Source organism: Manis pentadactyla, chromosome 2 (assembly GCF_030020395.1).
Source record: "Manis pentadactyla isolate mManPen7 chromosome 2, mManPen7.hap1, whole genome shotgun sequence".
Classification (NCBI taxonomy): domain Eukaryota; kingdom Metazoa; phylum Chordata; class Mammalia; order Pholidota; family Manidae; genus Manis; species Manis pentadactyla.
Genome location: NC_080020.1, coordinates 3,376,076 through 3,391,720, shown reverse-complemented (window position 1 = coordinate 3,391,720; position 15,645 = coordinate 3,376,076). Strand labels below are relative to the sequence as shown.

Below are 15,645 nucleotides of genomic sequence, written 5' to 3'. Positions count from 1 at the left end.
TGTCATTGTCATTCTAAGATGCTGAGAACGCTGAGGTCTGTTAATGAGGATAGGAAGGTTTTGTTTTTTCAATCCATGAGGCTTGTACTTAAATCAGACCACATTGAAGTACTTATATCAAAAATGTCCCCAAACACCGTAAGACCTGCACAGAGTGGCTGCCGTGAAATACACAATTGGTGGCAGATGAGCTTCTGCCGTCGTAAAGCCTGGCGGCGTGTGGAGTGTCATGTAGCATAAACGTTGGGCTTGGAAACCTCTGCTGTTCGGGATCACTATCGGCACTCTCTGAATGTATATATATATATGTGTGTGTACTAATAATATATTCACACTCACCCAATTAAAAGTGTGAGAGTTACACAGGATCACAGAGGCTTTGTGTTATCACTTTTGCTCTTTGATTAATCTTGCGCTATTTTGGTTGTCAAGGAAGAAAGGACATGGATGAACTTTATACTCTTCCTTCTGCACAAAATACAAGGGCTTCTGAAAGTAAAAATTTGTTTTAAGTCTGCAGTCCCCTCGGCTGCCACAGTGGTTCTTACCGTCCAGGTGAAGCAGGTAATTAGGAGCAACAATCAAATATAAAGTGGGATTTGTCATGACAAGCTCGCCAAGGTAACAGATTGCACAACTTGAGATGAAGTTGTGGTGCTGAAGAAGTTCTGAAAGGCTGGATACTGGTTTATAAATGAAGGAGCAGAGCCCTTGGAAACCCGGGCCCCCTCTTCCTGGCCTGGGTGCGCTGGTCCACGTGGGAGGCTTTCCCATCCCTCTGTCTCTGCACATCCTCTCGGGGGCCGGGTCAGCGGTGAGCGGCCCAGACGTCGGCCTCTCCCGTGTCCTGCAGGAGCCCCTCCCCTGGGGCGGCGACCCCCACACGTCCCTGGGTGGAGAAGCCCCGGGAGCGCAGCCAGGGAGCTGGGATTTTTGACAAGGACCCTGCGTGATGCTCACTATCCGTGGGACACGCTGGGGCAGGGGAAAGGTCAACGCGTATTGCTCGAGGGTATTTGGGGAGGACGGGTTTGACTGCTCGCCCACTACCTAAGTACCTGCTGTTTGGCCAAGCTAAGTGTCCCCACATACACAGCTCCCACTCCGCCTGACCCCAGGGACCCAGGCCCTTTCCTGCGAGGGTGTGACCTCCTGGCCACCGTCCTCAGTGGGAAGACACCGTCACAGCCCGGGGACTAGTGAAAGGATGACAAGAGGCCGGTCACGTCCCCTCTTCTCCCCGGCCCCTATCACAAGATGAGGTGCCTGCAACAGCCTAGGTTAGAGGACGGGGTGAGTGAGAGGAAGTAGTTTATGCTGTGTGCTAACCAGACTCTTCCTGCCATCCAGAGGAAAACGATAGTACAACCGAACGTGAAACATTCTCCGGGAGAGACGCCAGCTCCTAGAATCGCTGCCCTGCGTGGGGCGTGCCTGCCCTGGGGAGAGCCTCCAGGTCCGAATCAGCGCCAGGCCCCGCTCTTCTGAAGGAAGTCCTCTGGGCTCCATCCTGGTTGGCATCATGCACAGAACCCGAGCCTTCAGACAGCATTTCGCAGAGCCTGAGGCACTTGGGACAGAGTGCCCGGGGGTGTGGGTGGAGGTGGGGGTGCTGGCGGGAAGGCACAGCGGGCAAATCCCAGGAAGCTCAGGGCCACCCAGCACCGGGTCCCCTCACCCTCCACCCCGGAGGGGACAGTCATGCCGCTCTGCCTGGTGACCCAGTGGGCAGCTCTCAGGGCCCAGCTGCACCCGTGTGTGCGCACAGACGCATACACGCAGGAGCTCACAGGCACGCACCCTTCACACACACACCCCTCCCAAGAACTAACAGTAATGCTCAGTGTTCAAAGACCACCCAGCTTGATTCAAGCTGCCTGCAGTGGCAGGCAGGGCACCCGGGTCCCCTCGTTCATCCTTTTACGTCAAAATCATGCCCAAATGTCTACATTTTGTGCGAGACAATCCCTAGCCGACTCCTTCACACTCAGCAGGGCTCACCGAGCCCCGCAGTCCCGTCTGACCACACCGAGACCTCATCAACCCATCCCACGAACTGACCGCTTTGCTTTATCTTAGGTGGGATCTTAGGTGGGGGCTTTGCCACTCCGAACACTGTAAGGGGACACTACGAGCATCGGGAACTTATTGTCACTACACACAGCAAAACACAGGCCCTGTCCTCACGAGGCTTACAGTCTGGGGAAGAAGATGCAGGAACGGATGACACAAACAGCACGTATGATCGCAGTCGCAGCTAGAGCTGTGATGGAAGCGAAGTGGAGAGGACGGACAACGCAAGCCCACCAAGGCCCCGGAGCGCAGAGGGCCTTCGGGACGGGCAGGGCTGTCCGAGGGGTGGCAGGCGCACGGCCCCACCCCGTGACGCCTCAGAGGCAGTGCTGGGCTGCAGAGCCCGAAGCTGGCGAGCTGGGCAGGGACAGGCTCTAGGGCCTGGTGGGTCACAGTAGGACTTTGGGTTCTGCAGTGGGAATCCATGAAAGGACTTCAAGCGGGGAAGTAAAATCACTGAATTTATGTTTAAGAAAGATTGCTCCAGCTGCTTTGTAGAAAATAGACGAGAGATGGACAATGCGTCCTGCTCAGATCCACCCTGGGCGGGCTGTGGGGGTGGGTGGGGAGCTGTTCTCTCCGCTCCAAGTATCTGTTCCTCTCCTAGCCATGGAAACGGTCTTAGCTTGGGGCGCTAGCACACGCTCCATTCCTCCGCCTCCTCCTCCAGTCTCAACCACACACTGCGTCCCTCCCTGACCCCCCTCTCTCTCTCTCACACTCACACTCACACTCACACTCACACACCCCTTCTTAGACCTCCTTCTTGCCTGTTGATAGTCTTGCAATCATTTTCAGCCCATTTAACTCTTAACTTCAGTGTTTTTAACATAATGTGTGACTAATGTTCCAGTGAAAATCTAATCCTGCAGTAAAGTTAAAGCGTGTAAAATTTGGCTCTTTAAAATTTCATTCCTAAAAAAGCTTATCGTTTTTTTATGCACTATATGGCTTATTCCTTATGATTCGAGCATCTTGCGAATAGTTGACATTTTGAGATAGTTTCTGCTCAGTTACCTGCCTGTTCTATTTAACTCACTCTGCAAGGGGTGGATTCAGAATATAACCAACTACTAAACTTTTTACCATGTCCCAGACCAGTATAAACATGTTCTTGCCCAAATGGAGAAAAGAGCAAATGCTACTGCTCTTGTCTAACTATAGGCTCTTGTCTAACGACAGGGAGAGGTCCCACACAGCCTCCTTTGGCTTCGACATGCCTGAGTCTGACCCTGGGAATTCTCCCAGAGTGTGGACACAAAGACGTCCCAGCCCCACAGGCAGCCTGGGAGGATGCGGACACACACGCAAGACGCACACAGAGTCCCTCTTTCAGGAAGATTCATTTCGATGAAAAACAGAGGTGTGTGTTCATTTAGCAAGTATTTATTGACCACCTGCTCTATGCCAGGCATTGTTCTTTGCGCTTGGGATTCAATGGTAAACAAAACAGACCAACATTCTTCAAGAAGTGTACATTCCAGTGGAAGACCCTGAAAATAACAAGATATCACTAAAATATATAGTAGGTTGGATAATGTAAGTGCAAGGGAGAAAAAATAAAGTAGGGGAAGGGTAGAAAGAATTGGGTGTAATAACTGAAATGTTTGGATGGGCTGGGAAGGGGGGCCTTTCTAGGAAGAAACTTGTTGACTTGTAAAAAGCATCTCCTTGTACCCTCCTTACCCAAAATGAAATTATAACCTGAAGAATGATTATCTGAAGATCACAGGGTGAAAATGTTTATTGGATTTCCATTATTTCAATCACTACACGTCATCCAACATCAGATCATAAATCAAAGCACAGCTTTCACAGATTTATCTGGGGAAAAAAAGGAACAGAAAAAAGAATCACTCCTCACCCTGTGAACAGACCTGGTCCTGCTCTTGTCTTCCTTCTGTGGGTGAGGTCTGCAGGCTCCTCTTACTCACAAACCAGCCGGTTGGCAAGTTAAAACTGAAATTCACCATTTGCTCCTGCTATCCCATTTTGAATGTTTGGGTGATTGTTTTCAGGTAATAGAAATGAATGCACACTTTGAGGTCATGCCAAACCGACCTCGCTAAATGGCGAGAAGTGGGAACAAATGGCTACTAGAACTTACTAAGCTGAAAATCAGCTCCAGTGGAAGGAAGCCTAAGGTGGAGGGAAAGCATTTGAGCAAGTCGTTTGCCACGGGGACGGGTCCAGGAGAAGGCATTCCAGGGGCAACAGGAAGTCCAAAGGCATGGAGGCCCCCAAGGGCTCAGTCTATGCAAGAGGCCACTTAGCATGCTGTGCTTCTAGTACCTCACACACAGGCGAGAAGGTAGGTCAGCACAGGGCCACCTTCCCAAGCGCTTCAGCCCCCCACTCCTGAGGCAGCCCCTTCACTCCTGGCATCCTGGTGTCTGAACAGCACCTCAGAGCCTGTAGCTAAATATGCCCTGGGGCACTTTGAGAGGTTGGAGAAAGGGACCCTGAAGCCCAGGTTCAAGGACAAAGGGCCCTGCATGAGGAGGCCACTGCTTTCCACCCTGCCCCTTGCGCCTCCGTCTCCGAGGCTCTGAGGGTGAGCTTCCTGTGATGACCCCTAGGCAACGAGACCGCAAGTTATGGCCCTTGCGGGGACGGGCCACAGACGGTCCCAGCCAGCCAGGCCTTCCACAACAGGCCTTGGGGGCCGCCCTGGGCCCAGATGCTACCCTGTGGCTGGGGGCTGTGCTGAGGGCTCACAAACAGGGGGTGACATGACCACAGGCCTCACAACTCTATTTTAAGGTTGGAATACTAACACATATGAAAGTGCTTTGCAAACTTTATAGAGTTTTTTTTTTTCTAGTTCTTAGCACATGGGATGAATGAATGAGGGAGTGAATGGCAGACCAACGGCACAGGAACCAATGTCCTGTGCCCTCCGAGGACGCGCAGCATGAGGGCCCAAGGCCTGTGGGCAGTGACCACAGTGGGCCCACAGCACCACAGAGAGCAGGGGAACTGCCCCTGAACTGGGGCCGCTAAGGATCTTCTCAGCGTGTCTGCTTCATCGTAGAAGCTGTGACAAATATTCCTTTGGTTCAAAGAGTGAGCAGAAAGAAGTCAGCCTGGAAGACAAGTCACTGCAGCTTGGATTCCTGAGTTTTTGAATTGAGAAGCAGTTTGCGACAAAGCAGGGCATACCGTATGCCCTGAAATGCGCATGAGGGCACGGCGGAGGTGGCAATTCGCCGAAGGACCCAGTCAACTGCTGAGCAGGAAAAGGGGTCTCACTCCATCCAGGAAACCGGGACCTTTGAGACTTTAAACTTCTCTTTCTGTCCGTGTGGTTCTCAATCAGCTGCTCCATACAAATATCAAAATATCGCTATTTTATTTGTACTCTTTGCTTCAGTGGCCATGCAGATGCTATGTCCCACACTGCTTACAGGACCGAGTGGACCCCACAGGTCTGCCCGGACTCTTTCTCCCCATTAGAGGTCTTGCTGCCTCCTGGTCTGGGTTCCCTCCGCTCTGTGGGAATCATGTGTCCCATCACCTCCTCTCCCCCTTTCTTCTGATGCCAGCTTTCATTAGCTCCAAAGTGTCCTCCTCTCCAGGGATGCCACTGGCTTCCTCGGCTTCTCCCAGGAACAAGCAGCCTTTGCACGTACGGAGTTGGCTACCCTGTGCTCAGAGCCAGCAATACCTGTTGGCCACCGCTCCTGTACCCAGGGCTTCTTACACCTGTCATGACTTGTAATCCTAGCAAAGCTATGTTCCAGAGATATTTATACTCTGATCGACAAAGGTTTCTCCATAGGCCTGGAGTTTTAATTACAGTGCCTTGAGAAAGTATTGGAGGAGGAAATCGATTTATGAACTCAATATGCATGGTCTGATCATTTGTGACAGCGCTGACTATCTGAAGATTGTGCACAGCAATGCTCCCACACAGAATACATTTAGAGTAACAAATGCAATGAAACTTAACTCTAAGCATTTGCTTACAAGAAACACAATACCTCATAAAACAAATGAAAACAGGAAAAAAAATCTTACTTAAGTGTTTTTTCCAAATCACGTAACTACATAAAGCTCCGTGCAGGCTATTACAGTATGTGCCCTTCCCGATCTGTAAGCTGCCGGAAGCCTTGGGCCTGTTCCTTTTTAGCTTCTTCTGAGGCTACAGAAGCATTGTACACTCCACTCCTTGGCCTTGATATAGACTGTGTGCACCCCCAGCTGTTAATGACTCCCTTTTGGACCTACTTCCTCTATGTTGATGGAAGCTCTGTGACGCAGCAGCTCATAACCTGCCTTGTCAAACACGTAGACATGTTTGCTCAGAGTAGACAAACACAAATAACCACTACATGCCACACCACAAGCAAGTTAGAAAAGCGTTGAACAAATCTTTGCATAATCAGAAAATAACTGCTGATAAGCTGCAGATATCTAGAATCACTTTTTGTTCAGGGTGAGGTCACCACACAGCTCCACATGGCCGCGCCATCATAGTAAATGCTACACCGCAAACAAATGGTTCCTCTTGCAGGAAGTGTGAAATGTGTACTCAGAAATGGTATTTTACCAAAAATAATTTATACCTTGGCATCTGATGTAATGCAAATTTGATGAAAACATAAGACTGTTAAAATTAAGGGTATGAAATCCTTTGACTCACGCAATGTGCAGATGGAGAACTTTGGTGAATTTCAGAAATGTGAGCTGCAGATTGTGTTCTGAATGCACTAACATAAGTTGTACAGGTGGGCTCCTTTTAATAGGTGTGAAAGCATACCCCATATGGAACTCTTATTAAAGAATACTGGTGGCAATCGCTGTCTAGAGGTTATCCTGAATTTGTGTTTTCTTTGGTACTTCCTGACAGTGAGAATATAGAAAAACTGGAAGACTGGCAACCTCAAAGATTATTAAATATAGATTGAAAAGGTCCACATATTTTAGATCTCTATGATATAGGTTATTCAACTCATTAAAAACTTACTCCTCATTGCAAATGAGGAAGGCACAGACCCTGTCCTTGGGTGGTTCGAGGTCTGGGGAGGGAGAGGAGCAGAAGGAGGAAGAAATGCATGCTGAATGCCTGCTCTCTCTGGGTCGCACTGCGTAAAGACTCACATAGAATCTCATTTGATCATCACCAGCACGCCATGTCATTGGGGTTATCAGCTCCATCTCCCTGAGACAGAAAGAGACGTTCCGAGAGAGTTGCCCCCCCGGATAGCACCACGGGAAACCTGCTGTAGGGTGATGTGCTAAGAGCTGTCCGCGCCGGAGAAGGAGGCAAGCCTGCGCTGAGCGGATGACGGGAACACCCCCCAAGCTGACAGGAAGGCGGGAGGGAGCCCGCGTGGTCAGACGGGATGACCTTGGAGCCCCTGATTTTCATGTCTTCACAAGCCATTTCCTGAGGAAGAGGTGCTTTAGACAGCTGGAAATATGGCTCTGGAGTTCAGGGGACGCCAGGGCTGGAGGTATGAATGAGGTGAGGAGGCACAAATCCAGATGAGAAAAAGGCTAAGGACTGAATTTTGGGGTTCAAAAAAAAATCCCAGCGCTTAAGAGGTGCACGGGAGAAGAGGAATCCACTGAAACGACAAAGGCGGAATATTGTCTGAGATGCAGGCAGAGCCTGAGGACCCAACGCCGTGGAACAAAGGCTGCAGAGCAGAAGCAGGTGGCGGCGGAGGGCAGCAGCAAGTCCTAGTGTTGGTATGAGAGGGCCTGGCTGTGCCGCGGGCTGAGGAGGCATCTGACCGCGTGGACAGGCAGGACGACAATCAGGAGGGCCCATCACTGTACAGTTTGATGGTTCACATAGTGGTCCCCGCACAGAGAGGCAAGGAGAGGCCAAAGGGGTACGTGGGCCACTCCAGATGGGCAGGTGGTGGTGGTTTTAAGAAGCAGTAAGTGAAGAAACTTACTCCTGAGGCTTCTCTTGGTGCCTGAAAGCTGAGTAGATCTCTGCACTCAGCCACCAGAGCCTTGAAGTGTATATAGAGGCCTGAACTGCATTCAGCCACAGTTGCTGTCTGATGGTCTTGGCAACACCTTACGGCCTCTAGGCTGTGTCCTTGAGGCAGCTCCTAGTGTGAGGAAAGCAGGCAGAACATACATTCCAAGGACAGGGGACTGGGGGAAGTGCCCCCCATTGCTTGAGTCCGTCTCCCCGGTCAGCAAGGGGTCACCTCCTCTCGATGACCTCGTCTGGATGGCAACTGCACCTAATACGACAGGCCGGCTTTTGTTTGGCGATACCTCTACAGCCGGCAGAGAGAGGGCTGTGTGTGGAGACTCAGCGATGTTGTTCAATGACTGAATGAGGGATTCAGTGAACTGATACTTGAGGGTCCCCAAACAATATGGGAGGAAAATGAGATCAGAATGCAGATGGAGACCTGCACAAGAGGGTGGCCCCCTCTTTCTTTGAAACTATTATCACCAACGTGGAGCGTGTTGCTAGAATAGAGGAGGCACTCAGCTGTTTGTGGGTGAAAAGAGTGAAATTATATGAAGTGTGTTATCAAAATACAGCTCATCAGAGTTCCTTAATTTCACAGTTGGAAAATTCTATTTTAAAAAATAAGTTTAATAAACCGAGTTGAATGTTGGTCATCAACAATTTTGTAGTAGATGTGCTAAAATGAGCTTCTCTTGATGTTTCACCTTGAATGGCATAAGCCTTTCACTGTTAACCGTTGAATACTGTGCTTGAAAAAGGAAATTGATTATTGAACATTGAAGAAGCCAGGTTATTTTTGAATACGATGAAGATTCTCATACTGATGTAATATAGGATACATTCATGGATAAATAAAAAGTGAGGCTATATAAATAAGAATGAAATGTGGAAACTTGCTCTTCTAACTTGATGTTAATCCAGTGGGTAAAGAAAGAGACCACAGGAAGAGAGGAGAAAATGTTAAGAAACTATTTTTAAAATACAACCATACAAGCCTATAATCCTATGGGTATATGAAAAGATGTGTAAATGTGTAGAGAATTTAGGAATCACTTGGAAGGCTTTCCTCTTCCCCTCGTGTCCTTTAAATGCCATCTGAGGCAGCACTGTGAGGTGACCCGGCCCCCAGTCAAGAGCAGATTCTGCAGTGCACAGCTCTCTGCCACAGAAATGCCACCCGTCTCATTTCCATTTGGACTTGTGCTTTCTTCTCTGATGCAGAGAGTCCGCATTCCCACGAGCATCTGCTTCTTCTCTATTCCAGCTGAAATATCATATCCAGGCCTCGGTTGGCAGGAACGCAAAGCCAGCCGTTTTCAAATGATGCAACTGCTCCTTCAGGTTCTGGAGCCCTGGAGGTTGGGGCATCTTCCAAAATTATTTCAGTGGATAAACCTGCTCAGCTGTTTGCCTAGGTTTCTAATGTGACACCAGTTTTCTCCAACCCTCTCCCGCTCCCTGCAATGTTTTCCTCGAGGAGTCATATTTGGATAATAAGAGCTGATAAAATAATTTCCTTGCTTCCCCATTCCCATTGCCACCACCTGGTCAGCCAGAATCAAGTGACTGCTATGACTTCAAAACCTGCTACAGTTTCCAAAGTGCTTTCTCCCGTGCGCACTCCGTGCTCTGCCACGTCGAGGCCCTGGTTAAGACCCTGCAGTGGCTCCGGCTGCCCTCTAGGTCAAGCCTCGATTCCTTCATTCGACTTTAGGACCTTCAGAATGTGGCTCATTGCTGCCTATTTCCACCCAGTCCGCTGAGGCACTGTCCTCACACACAGAACCATCGCCTCTGCACAGGGCCATTCTCCTCTCTACCCTGATGCCCGTCCTGCACTGGCCCAGTTCCCCTACCAGTCGGGGTGCTTTCCTTCCCTCTCCAGGCCCTCCTATTCCTTCTCCAGCCCTCCAGAGCCAGGGTAAGCTCTACCCCTTCCAGAGAGCTCTCCAACTCCTCCAGTTCCTGATGGGCACTCTTCCTGCTAGCGGCAGACAAAGTCACGCTTGGTACTATTGGGACTGAGAGGGTACACTTAACTGTCCTTTGTTTGGGGGGTCCATTTGGAAATACATCGTAAATTTCTTTCTATACTCCCTATGTCACGTAGGAAATGGCAAGCAAGTAATGCGCGTAAACACTGCCTAGGCCCTTGACTGTAGACTGCGTAGTCCTTCAGATCTGAGGCCGCAGTGGTTCATCTCTGTTTGAGTGTCAGCAGCTGGAGAGAAACTAGTTGCAAACATTCTTCCTTTAAACCCAATTCTCACATTACATCTTTAGCAACTGCAAATCTGTAAGTGGCCGAGTCAGAGAGAAACTTCTGTAACTTCATTCAGTGTTAACCAAAATTAATGTTTGCCTCCAGGGGGTTGCCACTGCTCCTCAGATATGTGCATTTGGCTCCCTATGTTAAGGATGATAAGAAGCTACAGAGGCGAACCGATGTGGCAGCTGATGGCTGTGCAAACTTTAAGCTTCGGCCATCCCCAAATCCTGTGTCTCCTGCTAGCCTGGGCTACACCCATGTGCTCATGTCGCCTGCACTGACTCCAAATGGCACCTTTTCAGGGCTAGGTACATTTAGTATGTGTTTTAATACTTTTGACTCATTTAAGAGAGACACTCGGATATGGAAATAAATGGAACTCAGGATTCTTGGTTTGACTCCTCAAGTCCTATTCCTCAGATGTTTAAAAAGATCCAGGCCTTTCCTAGACTCTCTTAAACTGTTTCTTCAATCATTCCAGATATTAGAATTAGCGCCCCCTGGATTTTCATTTAAAATTTTAGTTACATATTAACAGAAGAACCAGAAATAAATAGCATTCATATTTTTGGTTTTCTGTGATTATTTATGTCTCTGCCTTCAGAATGAAATCATTTCCTTCCTGCCTAATCAGAAGGCTGAATTTAGGTAATGGAGGATAGCTGCGGACCTACGCTTGATTTCAAAAAAGAAAAATAATTTCACAGCTGACTATGCTGACTTAATTGAAGGCCCTCCCTGAACTCCCTGGCAGCCACATACCCATTCTTCAAGTCCAGTGTCTCTCAATTCAAATGTCTTTCTCTCCGAGAGGCCTTCTCCAGCTTCCCCAAGCAGTCTGGCATCTCTTCATATTCCAACAGCTGTTTTGACCCTTGAAGCCACAGATATTTACTGAGCACCTACTTTGAATCGCTCAGTCCCTCAGGCCCATTGCCGTACTGTTCTCTACACAGTTTTTCAGTTTGCCTGTCTCCCTTCTCACACAGCTTCTAGCAGGTGAACACAGTCTGGTTAGAGCCAAAAATCTGCGTGGTCAGAAATCCCTGTATATCTTTCCACTCCCTGAAAACTTAACTACTAATAGGGTACTGTTGACTAGAAGCCTTACTGATAACATACACAGTCAATGAACATACAGTTTGTATGTTATATGCATTATGCCCAGTATTCTTACGTTAAACTAGGGAAAAAGTACTTTTTCACATTGTCTCAAATGTCCAAAATTTTTTCCAACATACTGGAAAAAATCCATGTCTAAGTGGACCCACACAATTCAAACTAGTGTTGTTCAAGGGTTAATTGTAGCGTTTCACTCATTGCACACCCCTCTGCACAATGGCTAGCACACGGCAGGTACTCGGGGGAAGATTTACAGCATAAACTACAGGAGGCAGTGGCTCCTGGGCAGCTGCTGGGGTAGCATCAAGATGGAGAGACAGCTCATCTGGGCTGAGGTCTGGAAGCAGAAGAGTCTGTTTGGGCTTCTAGCCTTGAGTAACTTAAGGAATGGTTGGGGAGACGGGGCTGAAGGCCTGGGAGGTTCCACCAGCAGCAGAAACCATCCCAGGAGCTCCTCAGGTTGCCCCTATTACCTCGCTACTCCCACCGCCTCCGACTTTTTCAGACACTCCCCATTTCCGGCCTGAATTTACTGACGATCTCTAAGCTGGTTTCCCTGACCCTGTTACAGGATTCTTTTCCTCCTTAAGTCTCCTGTAATCCACCTTTAACATGCCCATTAGCCGGATTTTTCTATAAACAAATCCAATGCTTGTTTGCTTAAAATCCTTTCAGTACCTAAAAGCTGTCACTGAGCACACACACACACACAGGCACACGTGCACACACGTCGCCATCAGTCTGAAATGCAGACTCCCTATCAGGAGGTTCAAGTCCCCCCGGGATCTGGCCATTCCTTTCTGTTGCCATTTCTCCTGCACACTCACCCTGCTCTCCGATCACACTAAACCAGAGAAAGCTCCAGAAAGTTCCAAACCATCGTACCTTTGGTCCTGGCATCTGATGCTCCTTTTACCTACACCAAAACCCCCTCAAATCCTTTGCTGTACACGACCTGCTCTAACTTCACTTTCAGGTTATAGCAAGGGTGGCACCTTAGCACACATACTTCCTTAGCCATCCCGCACTTCCCACCAGGGACAGGCACCCAGTGCATGAGCTCCAGGCCACCCCCTGCATCCCCCTAACTCAGGGCGTCTCACACGGTACTTGCCTGACTCCCCTGGAGACTGGCTTCCTTGAAGCTAGATGTGCTTTCTTATTTGCATCTGTCTCAGTCTCAGTGGATCCTTCCCTGACCATCTGCTTGACTTGACTGTGTGTGAACACACACACACACACACACACGTGTTCTGTATTCTTATTCCTGGCTTTGTATTTCTCATCATAACGCTTAACACCTTCTAATATATGGTCTAATTTACTTACTTTGTTTATCATCTAATTCCACAATGAGGTAAACTGCATGAGGGCATGAGTTTGAAAGCCTGTATTTTTTGTACCATCTCGCATTCCCCTGATCTCATGACTGGGCCCTTCTGCCTGGCCCTAAGTTAGGGTTGAGTTACTAAGAAATAACCACTTGTATGTTTTTCAAGGAAATGACTGGAGTCTTTTGTTCGTGTTCATGCCCACTCATACCACCAATATCCTGTTTTCTAGAATCTGAATGCCAGACTGCTTGAAACTTTGCTCTGGTTTTTATTGTCAGAATGTGTTACCTGTTCTCAGACTGACTCCTCCTCATTACACGGTAGCATCCTGTCCCTGCTTAGTCACTTCCAAGTGGCTGTGTTTGGAAGTTGTCTTCCCTGCTGCCCACCACATCACCCAAGAGAAGCCTTTCATTCCTCCTTTTTTTGTTTTTATTTTGCTTGTTTCAACAGATTCTGTCTGTTTTATTCCTTGCTGGATTCTAAGAGGGGAGACTAGAGTGGTGCCTGACATAGAGCAGGTGCTCATGAAATAGTGGTTGAAGACGTGAATCTGTGTCTTTGGTGTTCAGTATGACACCTGGCACATCACAGACCCTCAATACACATTAATTAACAAATTAACAAAAGATTAGAAGAAACAGGGGCGCAGAGTCACTTCAAGGAAAAAAATGGACGAAAATGCCACCCTAGACTCCCCCTCTCTCATATTCTACATCTAATCACTCACCAACGTACCCTAAACCTAATCAGCTGCCAGTTGTCACTTCACTTCTTAAAAACCTTCCTAATATTTTCTTTTCTTCTCCTGCCACTTCCGCTAGTTACTTTAGGTCCCTGGAGCCCCAATCCTGGGTCATTACAACACCCTTCAAATTACTTTCCAGGCTGCAATCTCACCCTCCTCCAATCGATCCTGCTCGTGGTGACGTTTCACATTCGTACCTGGGCAGCATACACACCCCGATTGGTGAATCCCATTATCTGAGGGGCCAAGCGTAGGTCCCTCTGCAGGAACAAGACCTTCGTGACCTGGCCCCTTCCATCCTCGCCTTCTACCCCGCCACACACGTGCTCTGCCCTCTTGCCCTCCAACTAGTACAGCTCTTTGAGCACTTCTCTTTCATGTCTCTGCACATCTGTCTCTTTGCTCAGAAGAGCCCTCATCTACTTTGAATACCTGATGAACTTTATCTTCCAAAATTTAGCTTAAGCGTCACTTCCTTTTTGAAGTCCTCTTTAGCCCACAAGTAAAATTTGTTGCTCTTTCCTACATCTCCCAAAGCTCTTGTAACAGTGACACTATTAGCCCAGGGGCCTCTCTACCTCGCAGACCTGTGTCTTATTCACCTTTGTACACCCAGAGCTCAACTCCATAGTTGGAGGGACCAATGCTTTCTTTTTTTTTTACACCCTAAGCTAAACATATCAAAGTCCTGCTTTGTAGAGATTAGTCAAATTTTGGTCTTTCTGTAGCCCATCTAGTAAATATAAAATTCTAATGACAATTACGGGTTCTCATGGATGCTTTTTAAGGATTTTCTTGCATTAAACCAAGAAGCCCTTTCCTCGGCAGATCTTTCCGCTCACATTTTTCTCCTTCTGTATTATCCACAGGTATACATTTTTAAGAAAGCCAGGTTGCTTTATAGGTTCAAAACCACAGATTAATATTCCCCATTTACTGCCTAATTCACTCTACATGGTAATATCAGTGTTCTAGTGATTCTGGGTTGCCACTGGGGCCATACTCAGTGTTATTCTGAAAGGAAGGGTGGTAATTTGAGCACACTTTTTTTTCTAAATTATAGGAAAGTATTTTAAGAGCCTCATAGCCTTTCCTCCTAAACTGATGTTAGAATGAAGAGTCATTCCCCCCTCCCCAGCCTTCTTAGTGTATGACATCAGACTTTCGGCAATCTCTGTGACTGTTATTACCTCTTCTTCCTGCTTAAAAAGCAAAAAGAGAAAATAAAACAATGGAAAATATAATTAGTGTAAAGATAATTTGCCAAAAGGGAATTGATAATATTAAGCAAACAAGGGAGAATTAGATTGGGTTATTATCCCAAGAGTTAGCTGGGAATGCAGAGTCAAGGAAAAAGACAAAATTGTATTCCGGAGGAAAACAGAGACTGAAACGCAGACTAGACAGGATGGGGAGCCGGGGAGAGAGTGCGAGGCGAGCGCAGTGATGGGCAATGAAGAGGGTGGCTTGGAGCATCGGGAAGAGAACGCACAGGGCAGAGCAGGTGAGCATCTCCGAGAGGCGCCCCAGCAACCTCGCCGGCACCTGTGTCCGCAGGACAGCTTGCTGGTCAGAGCAAGGTCAAAATCTCTCTTGGTTTCCTTGGTAGGACTTTGTGGAACTTCTGGGGGTGCCTGAGATGCCACACATGTCCCCTGATGTGGCCCTCCAGGCCCCGCCCGAGGCGGGGGCGGACGGCAGAGCTGGGCACCAGGTCCCTGGGCAGCCGCTGCAGTTGTGCTTCCTTGACTTCTGCTCAAGATCCAGGGAAGCACGTGGTCCAAGGGCTTCAGCAGCTCCAGGCTTCTCAAGTCTCCATCCAGGCTCACCCTGGCCACCTACAAAATGTTTATCTTTCACTGAATATATTCTAACCCAGCTTTGCACAACTTCAAGATGCCACGTGGATAGATTTCCAGAAGAGAGAAACAGGACAGCCCTGGGATAAGCCTGGAGTCCATCCTCTGGATTTCAGCAGGGCCCAGGGGCATAAACTGGAGCATGGAAAACTTCAAGGCTTTGAGCCGCATCTTCACGCATCAGGGGCTCCCTTGTAGGTAGGTACAATGTCCTCCAAGTCTCATCTGGTCTCTGGTGAACAAGGGGACACTCACTAAAGATACTACACCCGACTGACACGGGAGGGCGAACA

The 15,645-nt window shown here is 48.4% G+C and overlaps 1 long non-coding RNA gene across 1 annotated transcript in view; it reads right to left on the bottom strand.

The window, feature by feature from the left end:
* Positions 1-3,473: 3,473 nt before the first annotated feature.
* Positions 3,474-15,645, bottom strand: part of LOC118922331 (uncharacterized) — a 23,073-nt gene continuing 10,901 nt past the window's right edge. Inside the window, exon 3 of the long non-coding RNA XR_005028719.2 lies at positions 3,474-3,897. This is a non-coding gene — a long non-coding RNA (uncharacterized LOC118922331). The remainder of the gene's footprint in view (positions 3,898-15,645) is intronic.